Source organism: Lathamus discolor, chromosome Z, assembly GCF_037157495.1.
Source record: "Lathamus discolor isolate bLatDis1 chromosome Z, bLatDis1.hap1, whole genome shotgun sequence".
NCBI lineage: Eukaryota > Metazoa > Chordata > Aves > Psittaciformes > Psittacidae > Lathamus > Lathamus discolor.
The window spans coordinates 36,839,457-36,853,003 of NC_088909.1; the positions used below are offsets into that span (position 1 = coordinate 36,839,457).

General features: G+C 36.2%; 1 protein-coding gene across 8 annotated transcripts in view; it reads left to right on the forward strand.

The window, feature by feature from the left end:
* PAM (peptidylglycine alpha-amidating monooxygenase) overlaps positions 1–13,547 on the forward strand; it is a 133,937-nt gene that overhangs the window by 17,392 nt on the left and 102,998 nt on the right. The window contains exon 2 of one of the 8 annotated variants that reach the window (XM_065661088.1): positions 6,049–6,088. The exons of the other annotated variants lie outside the window; for them this stretch is intronic. The gene's annotated coding sequence lies outside the window, so the exon portion shown is untranslated. The remainder of the gene's footprint in view (positions 1–6,048; positions 6,089–13,547) is intronic. 8 annotated transcript variants of the gene reach the window in all.

A 13,547-nucleotide genomic window follows, 5' to 3' on the forward strand; every position in this document is an offset into this window, starting at 1 on the left:
AGGGTAGGAGTACTATTTTGACAACACTGCCCACAAGTACAAGAATATTAGAGCTGCTATGGTTGGTACTTGTGGTCTTCTTGGGTTTATTTTGTTCCAATTCCATTTAGAACAAGTATTTATCAACAAATACTATTACTGGAGAATAATCTTACATGTTTGGCACATTTTTGGTTGTGGTTTTGGTGTCGTCCCGTCCCCCCCCATTCATTTCTTTGAGAATTCTAGAATTAACTCTCAGCTTCATAGTTATTTCTTAAAAATACTAATTCAAAACAGTTGTTTACCTGTACTTGGCTTTTTTTCTGTAGTTTTTGTTGTCTCATATTTCTATTCTGTTTATAAGTCATTAATTCTGTGCCCTCTTTTGGACTTAATTTACTTCTGTCCTGCAGTGTTTTCATTTAATACTGAGTACATTTTGTCATGAAGGAGCTGAGCTTGGAAAATCAATATGGAGTTAGTGCTTTATTGAAATTTAGAAGGCCACTGTTGAAGTCGTCTTTATTCAGACAGACCGGAATGTTTGAATTTGTGTTCTTATTAGGTGCTTTCAGGAGCAAGTATTTCCAAATAATGGAATATATTTTCTGGTGATAGGTGAGATTTATTCTGTTGGGTCAGTGCTGAGAAGCTGTACATTCATAACAGGGCTCTGTCTCCCTGTAGTTACTGTGGTTTTCAGTAAGCACTAAAGCTTTTTCTTGGAGGATCTTCAAATCATGAAGATCACCATCTGTGTCTTGTCTTGACAGATATGAAGTAAGATGAAATCACTTGACTGACATGCAACCCTGAAAGTTTCCTTAGGAAAAGTTTTTTGAGTTACTGTGCATGCGCATGTATATGCATTGAATATATAATCTCTTTTTAATTATAATATATATTCAGTTACTAATAATGAGTAAACACTTAAGACTTGTGTCCTTGAAATGGATCAGTGAGGCAAGATCTTTGTCAAGCTTTACAATATCTGGTTATTAGTTTTATTTGAAGTTGGGAAGTGTTGTGGGAATTTTTTGTTTAATGAGGGGATAGTAGTTACCAAGAGCAGAAGTTATCACTTGCTGACCTTATTCTGTCATTTTGTCCAGCTGCCCTACTCTGCCAGGACCACCTAGAGCAGCTTGCCAAGGACCATGCATGCTTCCTCAGCACTCATGGGTGCATCCATCAGGGCCCATGGATTTATGTATGTCCAGTTGTTTTACACATTCCCCGATGTGATCAAGGTATGTCTTCCTTGGTCTCGATTTTTTTCCCCCTGTTGTCTTTACCTGGGATGTGATCCTCAGTACATGTCCTCTTATTTTCTAACATAAAAAAAGGCCAAGAGCTTGGTTCAAGTAAGGTTCTTTATTTGCCTCTGCGCCAACATAAAGCATTTTATGCAGTAATTCAGTGGGTTTTGTTTATTTCAGTGGTGTTTGCGGCTGCTGTTAGCAGTATCACGTCCTGCTCTGCATTAGCTTTCATCTAGTATGTGGGAGAGTGCAGCTGCAGTCAGCCATCTGCCTTGGAGCGGTCTGTTCTGTGTCTCAGTCTAGTGCTGATCTACAAGCAAAGAATATGCTTCTAATGAAAATGTGATGTTTAGACGAAGGCACATGCACTAGGCAGGTGAATGGGAAGTTACTTCAACCTCTGCAGCTCCCACAGCTATATTTTGACACCAGTACCTGTGTAAACAGGCTGCTTGCCTGCTCTTTATTTTCAAATGAGCTTTGTTTGTGCCATACTTAAGGGTGTCCTCTGAGCCCAATTAGAACAAATGCTACTGCAATCAGGAATTCTGTCTTTGATTTAACATAGCTTCCTGAAAAGGGATGGTAGCACAGGCTTTGTAAAGAGAAGACTAGCTCTCATTTTAAAAGCAATTATCTTATCTTCCATATCTGAATTTAGAAGGGCATTTCCCTTGCTATGCATGAGCGGTCAGCTGGTTTTTATTTTATTTTCTTTGATGTTAATCTTTGGGGTGTCTGTAGTAGATCTTAAATACACACAGTTATAACTTTAGTTATTCCCTAGTTACTTCCTTCTTTCAACAGAGGATTAAAGGATTAGGGAAAATTAGATTGTCTCACCTTAATTACATAATATCGGATAGGATTAGGCCTGGCAGATTGGTGACTGTCATTAACTCACTCGCAAGCCACAGCTTTCTTTTATAAGTGAAGCCTGTCATGTATCTGCATTTAGAAGAATAACTTACTGATTGGCATGATAATGAAGCTTCAACACTTAATGTAAAATACAAAGCAATCACGCTGCACTATGGACGTGAAGAGTGGTACACCTAGTAGGAGCATACTGTGACACTTCTGACACAAATTTTTCATTTGTATCAAATTCTAAGTCGGTTTGTTTTCTGTAAGTTATGGTGAGCTGTGTCAAGCTGTCCTTAATTCCTCTGATTTTGCTGAAATTTTAATGCATATATGTGTGTAGTATTTCTTTGGTTTCATTTTTTAGACCAAGTATACCAGCTACATAGAAAGTACCCTGTGATTTCTGGCCTCCCTGAGCTGGTGTGTTGTCACAGCAGCTTTGGCTCTCAAATATAAGTGCTCTGACTTCCTGGTGTGAGATGATTTGGGTGTGAGCATGGTACATGCTGCTTGAAGGAAAGTCTCAAGCATTTTCATCACTAGGAGCTAATGAGAGCATGTTCCGTGAAGTTCTGTCTCTGCTTAGGCATTATGGGAAGACTCCATCAGTTGTTGTTGGGTAGTGCTACCCAACAGTGCTACTGTTCTGTACACCAAAACCAAAATACGATTTGCTCAATTAGATCTGCTAGCTCTTGTTGCATGTTTAGTTAGCTGATTGTTTTCCCTTCCAATCAGTCAGTAATCTTTAGGAGCAGTAGGGTCATATCTGTTGCTTACAGTTTTGTTAGAGCTCTTCGTTCTTTGTTGGTGAGACTCAAACTGATTGTTACAGGGATTATTTTGTTTCTATTTATACTGGTGTTAAGGACAAGAGTTAAATAAATTACCACTAGATACAGATTTAGGATATAACTGTGTGGGAGTTTTGTTGTTGGGTTTAGAGGAAAGCTAACACATGAAGGGAATCTTTTAATAGGTTTATTTACATGCAGGTAAGCAAAAAGGTGCTTTGTTTGAATGCATGTTAAAGCCCTGCTTCTCTTAGGTCTTTCCAATTTACTCTAAAGAAATCTTTTCTCTGATTATGTTTACTTTTTGTTTTCTGCATACTGGCAAAGCAAGTTCCACTTAAATGACAAATCCTCATCAGAAGCAATTTCCTACATCTTTTGTACTCTGGCAAGGAGTTACAAATTTGCATTCTTTATGCTTACGTACATGTCTTAGGCAGAGGACAAAGAAATAAATCAGTAATAAAACATGATGCAGTGGCAATGGATTCTGTTGTTTTTTTTGTTTGGATTTTTTTGTTTGTTTTTCACGTTTTGCTTGTGAAATCTTGGAGAAAACATTACAGCTCTAGATACTGTTCTTGTAATTGTTTTGCAAATCTAATTTCTGTAACTCTAATTTCGCTATCTATAATGCAAATTCATTATTTTATTTTTGTGAAGATCATTGCTATATCTCATTTCTCTATTCATTGTACAAATCCTGTATTTTAATGGACTAAATCAAGCATGTCTGTTTTCTTGTAGTAAATTTGTCTACTTCATCTTGAAATAAAAATAAACCTTCTACCATAATCTTTATTTGCTCACCTGTAGGACCAAGACTGAAGAACAAGCAGCAGTGTGAGGTGCTCGTTTCACTATGAAGTCTGTCTCAACTGAGCTAATTTAGTGAGTGCAGTTTGCCTTGCTCAGCTTGCTTACCAGATGTTTGCAAGGCATTCTCTTATCGTAATTACATATCAAATGTTCCTGGGTCAAAATTTTACTTTTTATATTTCTGGGTAAAAATTAAACAGGAGCTAGTGGAAAACAGAGAAATAATACACTTTATGTTCAAAATAGGGTGGAGGTTTGGCAGTTGTAAAGTGCTATGAAACTGTAAACCACTTTGGAATGAAAACAAAGTCAAGTATTCTAATCCTTCTTACATGCCCCTCTCTCAGACTCCTTGTGGTTACAGGAGAGAAATTGTAGTCACAATGTTAAATTTTCTCACTTTTCTGTTCAGCTGGGAATTGCTTATCTGGAAAAATAACTCATTTAATTTGGGACTGTGGCTCTTACATTTGTCTAACAGTGGTAGAGTTTGAGGCTGGCATCTATGGCAAATAATTTTGTCTTGTGCCATGAGCAGGCTGAGGTTGTTTTTGTAACTAATTTTGCTATAATAAAAGCTAGAGGCATCTTAAAATATGGTAACTGTGGAAGGGTTCTTCTAGAGGTGATTTCCTGACTCGAGAAAACAAGGTATGCATGAGTCACTGAGGTCATTTGGACATATGGAAGCAGTGTAGACTCAGTATGTTTCTTGAAGTGTTAAGTGTTGTTAAAATTACTGCAGGACAGTGAAATGGAATGAGAAATTTTAAAGGATTGGTATTTGGTTCTTTCAAGCAGTTAGCTGACCTCTGGTGCACTTAGCTCTCATGCCAGCAAAGCACTAAAGAAATAGTTGCAGTTAAGGAGTGAGGGATGACCCTATTTTAGGGCAAAGCAGGGAATTTTTGCTGTAGGAATTGAATTAAAAGCTCTGTTATTCTGTTGGCAGAGCTACAGAAGAGAATCTGGTTATTAAACATGGGTATGTAAAGCTAAGGGGGTGGAAGGAGGTTAATATGTCTTTCAGTGTCTCTGTGAGGAGCAGCTGGACAGAGCAAGACTGACATAATTTTCAGTGATGGAAAATTGGGATTTACTTTGGAATTCTTGACTGAAATGCAGAATGTAAGATCTAATGAAGTTTGAGCAGTGGAGACAGCAGTGTTGGCAAGTGTCTCATTTTTTGCTCTCAAAAAGGGTGATGTGAACTCTTCCGCACTTACAAATACAAATAGATATTCTTGTGTGCAGTTATGTCTCTTTAAAGAAATAGAGTTAGGAGAAGTTTAGTTTTCTACAAAAAAAACCTGCTTGTGTGTTTCAAAGATCTGTATTTACAAGTACATGGATATTATGGTACAGTGCTGTATGTAGACCTTTATTTTCGTAGCCATGCTTGAATTGTAGGAACAATGTACTGAGCATCTTTCTAACATTTTTTCAAATGTGAATGTGTGAATGTAAGTGCCTAAATGCATTACGTGGTAACTATTTTAGAAGCAGTAGGGTACTCCTGTCTCTTTCTGATTTTGTGCATATGGTGGGTTCCTCCCCCAGCATTATGACATTGCAGAAGATGTTTTTTCAGACATATCTGCATGACAAAGACAGTTGTCTTAGCACTCTGCTATTAATGCTGAAAGCCTTCTAGCACTACCCAGTCCATAATATGCTTGAAGCAGGACTGGTTCCAGGTAAGAGCCAGATTTGCATAGGTTTGGTAATAAAACCCCATGAAGTGATTAAAATACTTTGCTTGGCTGGTAGCTATATATTATTTATGTGTGTAGCTTTGTTACATGACCATATTCAGGATCTGATGCTATAGTGCAAAGAGCTGCTGCTTGAGAGTACTTTGCCTCTATTTTAACACTAGTGTTGGTGGTGATAAGAACTGTAGCTCTGTTTTGGCAACATATCGCTGCAGAAAATTAGAAAAAGCCTTCAGTTGGAGGTGTACATATATGAAATAAACCACAATGACCCCCTAATAAAAATATTTTCTAATTGTTTGGTATTCATTGTCCCTTATATTCCATCATACTAATAGTATATTTTTGTGTGTAATACCAATTTACCAATTACTGCTTTGACAAATACTCTTCTGATTATTTTCAGAAATACTGTAAATGTGGTAGATGATCATTACTTTATAAAGTGGTACCTCTTATAAAGCTTGTCCTGTGCCTACTTGTTTTAACAGTTACCAACTTAAATGGCTTATGCACAGATTTCAGCATCGATAAAAGTTGGGGTAAAAGTTCCTGAAAATGTTCTGGGAAACTGGTGAATTCTCTGTGTGTTCTTGATCTCTTTTGCAGAAATTGTGGGTGGAGAAAGAAATCTGTGCAAGATATGAGAGTAAGTAGCTTGGAATGTCTCTTTGCAGGAGCAGGAATTCAGACTATGTTGTCATGATTGCTTGAGCTACTGTCTTTCATTCTTTCTGTTTCTGTAGAAATGAGATTCTTGAAAGATTAAGGAGTCTTAGCCTAATAGTTTTAAGAGCTTAGCATATAAGGAAACCATTACATGTGTCTGCAAAAATGTCAAGATTGCTCTTCTACATACCAACCTTTTTCTCGTACTTGATGTTTTGAGCTCAAGAAAGAATGTGTGCTGTGCTTGCATTGTTATTTACAATTCCATTCTAATGCGTGCTAATATTTTACTATTTTCTCCTCACCCTCTTGAAACCTTTATGCAACTCAAATGAAGACTCTAAGAAGCATACAGAGTTGTCATTTGGCATTTCCTAACCCCTTCCCACCCTTATTGATATGTATATCTGATCTAAATTGGTTGGATTTCTGCGGGTATTCCAAAGGCACATTGTATGTTCAAACCTGCTTGGCTGACAATATCAACTTGGCATATGAAATTAAGTTACTGTTCAAGGAATGAACAAGCTAGGCTTTATTTTTACTTATTTTTAAAAACAATCAAATGAGTTAGCTTGAGATGAAAGAGGAAGTTGTCGAATTTGCCCAAAGAAATGGTTTTGTATGAGATTCTAGTTGGAAAAAACTGAGACAGACATTTAGCTACTAAATCAAGATATCTGAAGTGATGGATTTATTAGATTTATTTATTATTACGTCCTCTGAGGGGATGGATATAATTTGCTCGATATGCCAGATGGTGTCTGTTCTTCCTCTTCCCAAAGCAGAAAGTAGATTGTGGGAAAGGTGTTTTGGATAAATGAAACTTTAAAAGCTGTATGTGTCATCTAGCAATTTAAGATTGGATAAGTTCTGATTTTTATCCTTTTTAACTACATTTTTAACTTTGTAGTCAAGAGATTAGTGTTTCGGTTCTAGAACAAAATGTTTGTGTTTGGCTTCGGGCTGATCTATTTAAGTTTGGGGTTTTTGAATTTTATTTTTTTTTTTTTTAATTATTGAGAATGAATTGGAGATGTTTACCATCTTTGTATCTTGCACACCCTAGCTTTAGAAGAAGTTTCTCTGTTCATGCTGCTGTGGCCCTTTTGGCTTTTGGGCTTCCTAAGAAGGACTATGTAGCTTGTTATGTCAGTCTCTAAAGGTGGAGTTGGAAGGAATAGTGTGGCTACAATTCTCTGCTTTTACTGATCTGCAGTTTGACTCTCTATCTACACATCCACATAGATGAGTGCTGCTAGTGTCCTCTGGAGACCTAATACCTGTCTCAACAGAGAAGCAACCAAAAAAAACCCTAGTTATGGCTTTCTAGATTTTTGCAGTTAAGAGCCAATTTAGCTGAGTTGTATATATAACTTTATCATAAAGACAATTCTCCAATTCTTTTTTACTTCTGTTCTCTACCTTTTCTGTTCCCTGAAGTGTGCATATCATTATATTAATAAAGCAGCAGAGATTGTGATGGAAAGGAATACCAGTTGATGGTTTTGAAATCAGGTGTACACGCAGAAAGTTAGCTATGAAAAGCAGTCTATATATGTGAAGTATGTGAAGCATTTTGCACTGGTATTTAAAAACGGGGCCATAAAGTCTGCTTTAAAAAAAATACAAAAAAAAAAAAACAAACCCAAAAAAAACCCCAACAAACAAAAAAACCGCCAAACAAAACACCCAAAAGGTGCAAAACTTAGTCAGGATGATTTGTCATGTTCAGTGATAACTAACTGCGGAAGTGTCTGGTCCAGTAGTGTTCAGTCATCTTTCTTAATTACTATCTTAAGATCAGAATTTTCAACCAAACTGGAAAGCAGAGGTTCTTTGCAAGGGTTTGATTGTTTCATGTATTAATGAACCATTTCACAGCAGCTCTTCTAGATACCCCAAATTGTGGAAATCCTAACTAACTGTGTGTCAAGATTCTCTATGTGCTGGTAGGAAGCTGACATCAGCCTCCTGCATAGAAGGATTAGAAAGAAATAGAAAATTTCTTTCTAAATAGAAAGAAATAGATATTTCTGCATCAGCTGGCTGCTGTCTGAATGGAACTGTGCTCATTTTAATCAGCCCCTTGTGCTCGATACAGTGGTTCGTAAGGAGGTCAGGTTGCTGACTCTGCAGTTCAGCCTGGTATGCGATGCTCTTTTCTCACAGATACAGAACTGTCTCAGCTATGGTGTTAAAGAATTTGTGTAATTAAACATTGTATGAACTGGTTTGGGTTGGTTTTGTTTTGTTTTGTTACTTTGGAATGAGTTTTCCAATGAAGCTTTTAGACTTCTAAGTATCATAGAGATAAATAAAAGCACTGTAGCATTAATGTTGCTAAATTTGATGTATTGACACATTGAGGACCACCTTTGGGGTTTGGTTGGTTTGGGGGCTTTTATTGTTGTTGGTCTGGGGTTTTGTTTTGCTTTGTTTTTTAAGTATCTTACAGTTGGGGGTGGGGGGGGAGGTTAGGAATAGAAACTGTCAAAGGTTACCCAATAATCAGACCTTTAAGGCAAAAATATAGTTGATTTCAAGATTCTGACTTGCAAAGCCAGTACATAAAACAATTGACTCTGTCTTTTCTGTGGCAATAGTATAATTGTAAAAGAAGGACTGTTAATTAAGCATACTGCTCAGGCAGATCATTACCTGGGAAAATGACCACTAAGGGGAACTTGTGTGCCTAGACAACTCAAAACTGGAGTGTCTGCAGTGTCGTTGTCTGATTTGTATCATATTTGTGATACGGCTCTGAAGGTGATCTCACAATAACCCAATCAAAGTTAAGAATTAAAAACCCAAGTTTGTTGGAACTAGAAATTAAAACCAAGGTGACTTGGAGAGTTCTCTTGTCCTTTTTCCTCTCCATCCACTGTGCTTCAATTTTGGTTTTGTGTAATTCTGATTGAGTTGTTAGTCGTGGTTATTGTTTAGTTTTGGAAAAAAAAAAAACCACAAAAAACAACAACCAGCAAACCAACCATAAACCCTAACCGAGCTGTCTATATGTAAAATGAAGATACAATACTGCAATTTTCTGGAAAGCTTAAGTCAAAACTTCTTATCCAGCTATCTGTTGGCCATATCATGTCACTGGTGGTAAAACTTACTTGAGCTTTGTCATTCATAGGCAATAAATTTGCAGATATTATTGAAGTTCAGAGAGTTATGATACAAGGATAAATACCTTTTTTTCACAGTATGTCAGCTGATGCTGTGCCTGAGCCTTAGTATTAAGGCTTTAGGTTGTGTTTTGATCAATCTGGTGCAGAAGAACACTTTCTGCTTACAGCTATACAATGACTTGAAGAAGGTAACATCTCTGTGGTAGTATCAAGGCATGCAAATAGAGAAAACAAATGCTTACAAAATTGCTACCTGACAGTGTTACTTCTTGACCTGTGACTCCTGGTAGATCTTCCAGATGTCGAAAGATTTTGGTAATGGAATCAGGCTATGACACTTGTCATTTAAAAAGTCACATCACAATTAATGGATTCAGTGGGTTTTCTTCTGCACAGTGTCACACTCATTAGCTCTGTGACAGTCTTGATTTCCCTCTGCGCGAATGAAAACCCAGTAGCAGGAGCCTTAGGAAGTTGTTAAAGCAATTAAAGGCTTCTCTCTCTCACCACCTTGCGTGGTTACCATAGTATCCTCTGCCTCTAAGTCTTTACTGATGATGTCAGTATGCATACAGGGGCTATTCACAGCGTCTACATGAAGATGATTCATCCCTCGCTAAAGATCATGAGCATCTCTCCATATGCTCTATTATCTAGAGTAATCTTAGGAATTCAAGAGGCTGGAAGGTAAGTGGCTTTGGCTTCACGTTTAATAATTTTTATGTATCCTTACACTGTGAGGCACTAGTGTTGCTTTTTTTCTAGCCTCTGTTACATTGTTCACTGAAGTGGTTTTTAGCTGAACCAATTGCATAGCTTGTGTAATTTGAACTTGGCAAAGTCTAGATAATTTTCAGAAATATGAAAAGAAGGCAAACTAAAAATTCCTGAAGTTAAAAATTGGTTTGTTAAGTAATTAGAGGCGGATTTTACCAATTAAAATTCCTGGATTTCTTTTTATTCATAGGAAGAGAGCATTATCTAAGAGAAAAATGTTCAAGCTTTTCTTTTTTTTTTTTTTTTTTAATTAAATCAACAGCAAAAATTAACCTCTAACTCCCATTACCTTTCATTTTGTTCTTTATGTGAGTAGTAGAATGGTGGATAAATGTACACTCATGCAGCTATTCTGCACGCAATTTTGTTTACATAAGGAAGTGTAAATTCTGATTGGAATCTGCTGTTACACTTAAGGAAAGCAGAGGTTTGCTTATTTACCTTAAGCAGTGGAAAAACATAACGTAATAAAACAGTGAAGGAACTGGTATTTTGAGACAGAGGACTCCTGCGCATTTTGGCCTTGAAATCTAAGTTTATTTGTAAGCCTGAGATACTGAGCTGTTAACTGTTTGGATTCACAGTTGGATTTTTCTTTTTTTCCTTCTTTCAGTCTATTTTTTGCATTGCTTATGGCTGTGCCTAGTACGTAAAGTGTATGATTCTGCCTTCTACAAAAAAACCCCAACCCAACAGAAGAACACCCCAAACCAGTGACACCAACCCTGCAGAGCTAAGCTGCAGAACTATGATAGGTGTCCTTTTTAAAGTTGTCTTTTAATGCCTTGTAGCTTCATTTGGGGTTTATTTTATTTTGATTTCTCCACCCTGAAAACTCTGCAGGGTTTTTCTTATAAAGCAATCCACATATTTAATATCAAAGATTAAAACAGCTTTGGGATAGGGGTCAGGAATGGAATAAGAGCTCTGAGTGTAACTGGAAACAAATATGTAAAGGGGAGTGTGGTGCTGCAGGAAATTCTGCTTTAAGACATTGTTCTGTACCAGCTCATCAGTCTACCCCTCTTTCCTCTCAACCCCTTTTAAGTATACACTAGGTGTAAGTATAAGTATACCCTTTACCTGTTTGGTTTTATGTTTTCTGAACATAATGGCCATTGGTTTGTTTAGAGTTTATTGAATCTTTTTTGCAAATGGGGTCTTCTGTTGATGTTTCATAAGCAAATTGCTTACTATTCATTGATGGGTAAGACTCTTAAGCAATCTAATGCTACACATGAGATGTGGAAATGCTACTAATCACAACAAACATGGAGCATTAGAAGAATGAAAATAACAGTTTAGTGACAGTATTATGGTTTATTTTGATGTTTTTAAGTTTACGTAGACTGAGAACTTTATAGTACTAAAATGTATGTGCTGTTTTTCTCTGCTTGACTGCCTACCATTAGTTTGGATGTTGAGATAGAGAAGATGGGTAGTTTAGGTAAACTCAAGAAACCAACTCCCCTTCCAGTGCTGATGCCCATTAACTTTCACATTTGATTTAAAATTAAAAAAAAAAAAAAAAGTCTGTTTATGTACTACATGCAATCTTGTGTTGATCACAGTGTACTCCCCTGTCTTATGGCTTTAGGTGTTGTGCATCTTTTCTGTTTTAATCCAGAAGGTTACCTAGCGAGTAAGGACCAGATGCATAAAATGTTCAGGAGTAAAATATTTAACTATATTAGCTATATTTAACTACTTAGAACTTTAATTATTTTAAAGTTGCTTTCCAAGATTTTGGGGAAAAAAACCAACATGCAGCCAACCTGGAGGGTTCTACAATCAGAGCTTTGAAACTCCTTTGGTTCAATTTCAGAAGTTTTGTGTAATTGTCCAGAAGAAATTAAGACTGAGGATCCCCTCATAATTTCTCCTCCTACAAGCTCGGACAAGAGACCAAAGTCTGAGGATTTTGTCATTTTTCTTTTGAAATTCATTTTCTTAGTTCCGTATTATGTGAATAAAGAAAGATATTTCAAGTTGCATATGTATGTTGTCTGTCTCATGCAGCTAGCTGTTCATGAAGTTGAGAAGGTTAATGGCAAGCTTAAATGCAAGCAAGATTATGATCCTAAACATAAGCAATACAAATAGTATTTGAGCCAGAAACTGTTTTAGAAGACAAGTGAAGATTTTGGAGAGGGGGAAAAAAAGAGCATATCTGGATAACATGCAAGTGGAGCTTACACCAGTGTATAGAGGTGTATGATTTTCATGTGTTTATAAATCGTTTTCATTAAACAAATTTCTGTTTGCATTTGGCTTTTTTCATTGGGCCAAAGTGAACCTATACTTACAGGAGTGATTTGCAAGTTAAGGTGTTACATATGCAGAAGAGCAAATAAATGCTTTGAAAAGAGGAATGTTTCAAAACAAAATTTGTCATGTCACTGTAACTGTCACTTTGAAGGTAAAAGTTAATCATAGAAAGCGTAACCTATCTATCTAAAATAAACACAGTAAGTGTGCTTATTCAAAAAAAGTAAATGAAAGTTTTACATACAAACATAAATACTTCTATCTTTGCCTGTACAGGTACTAACAGTGAATACCAGCTATATTTAAATGTAAATGGACTCTCTTCCAGCCACAAGTTGGAGTTGAGTATAAGTGTTTTTGAAAGCTGTTAAAATGAGTTATTAATTCAAAATATCTTACTTAGATTTAAATAGAATTTATAATTCTACTCTGTTGAATCTAGATATTAATAATTACTGTTGTATCACATTTAACTCCTGAAATCCAGTTACTAGTTTCAAATGTTAATGTTTTTTAATATGCTAGCAACAGTGACAGTTCTGTAATTTCTAGGATTGTATTTCTTGTCCTGAAATACAACATTGTATTAATTATCTCCTTTTTATGACTGTATTTTCTCTCAAACATGCACATTTGATTTCAACTATGGTCCCACTTAAAAGCAGCATACTACGCATCATCTTGAAGTTGTTAAAATGACAGTTTGGTATTGATTGTCACTTCTTAAACTGGCTTTTAAACTGCTTTGATAGTCTTGTTTTGGGGGTACAAACAATCATTTTGGCCATTAGAGAGAATTTGTTGAAGAATTACTACAACAGAGGCTCATGTTAACAACCAGAGATCACATTGACAGTGTGGTGATGATCAGCCTTCATAGGTAGAAACTGAGTTTCAGTTGTAGTTAATTTTAATTCTGCATAATTACGTTCTGAGCTGTTCTTCAAGCAACATTATAAAAGCAAGAAAAAAGTAAATTCTGTTAAGCTAGTGGCAGACATCTGGCAATTTCTGTATAGGAAGAAGCCAGGTTTTATTTTTATATTTTATTTTTGTTTTTTATTTTTTAACAAATCTCTCAGTTTTTCTTCTCATGTGTTTTTCCTGCTTTGCATCCTGCCGTATGAGAAGGGAACGAAATCCTGCAATGTGTGAAAGCTAGAATTGGTTTTAGGGAGCAGTTGTAAGAATTTTTTTGTTGTTGTTGTTTTGTGGTTGTGTTTTGTTTGTTATTTTTTCTTGTTTTTTGTTTTTGCT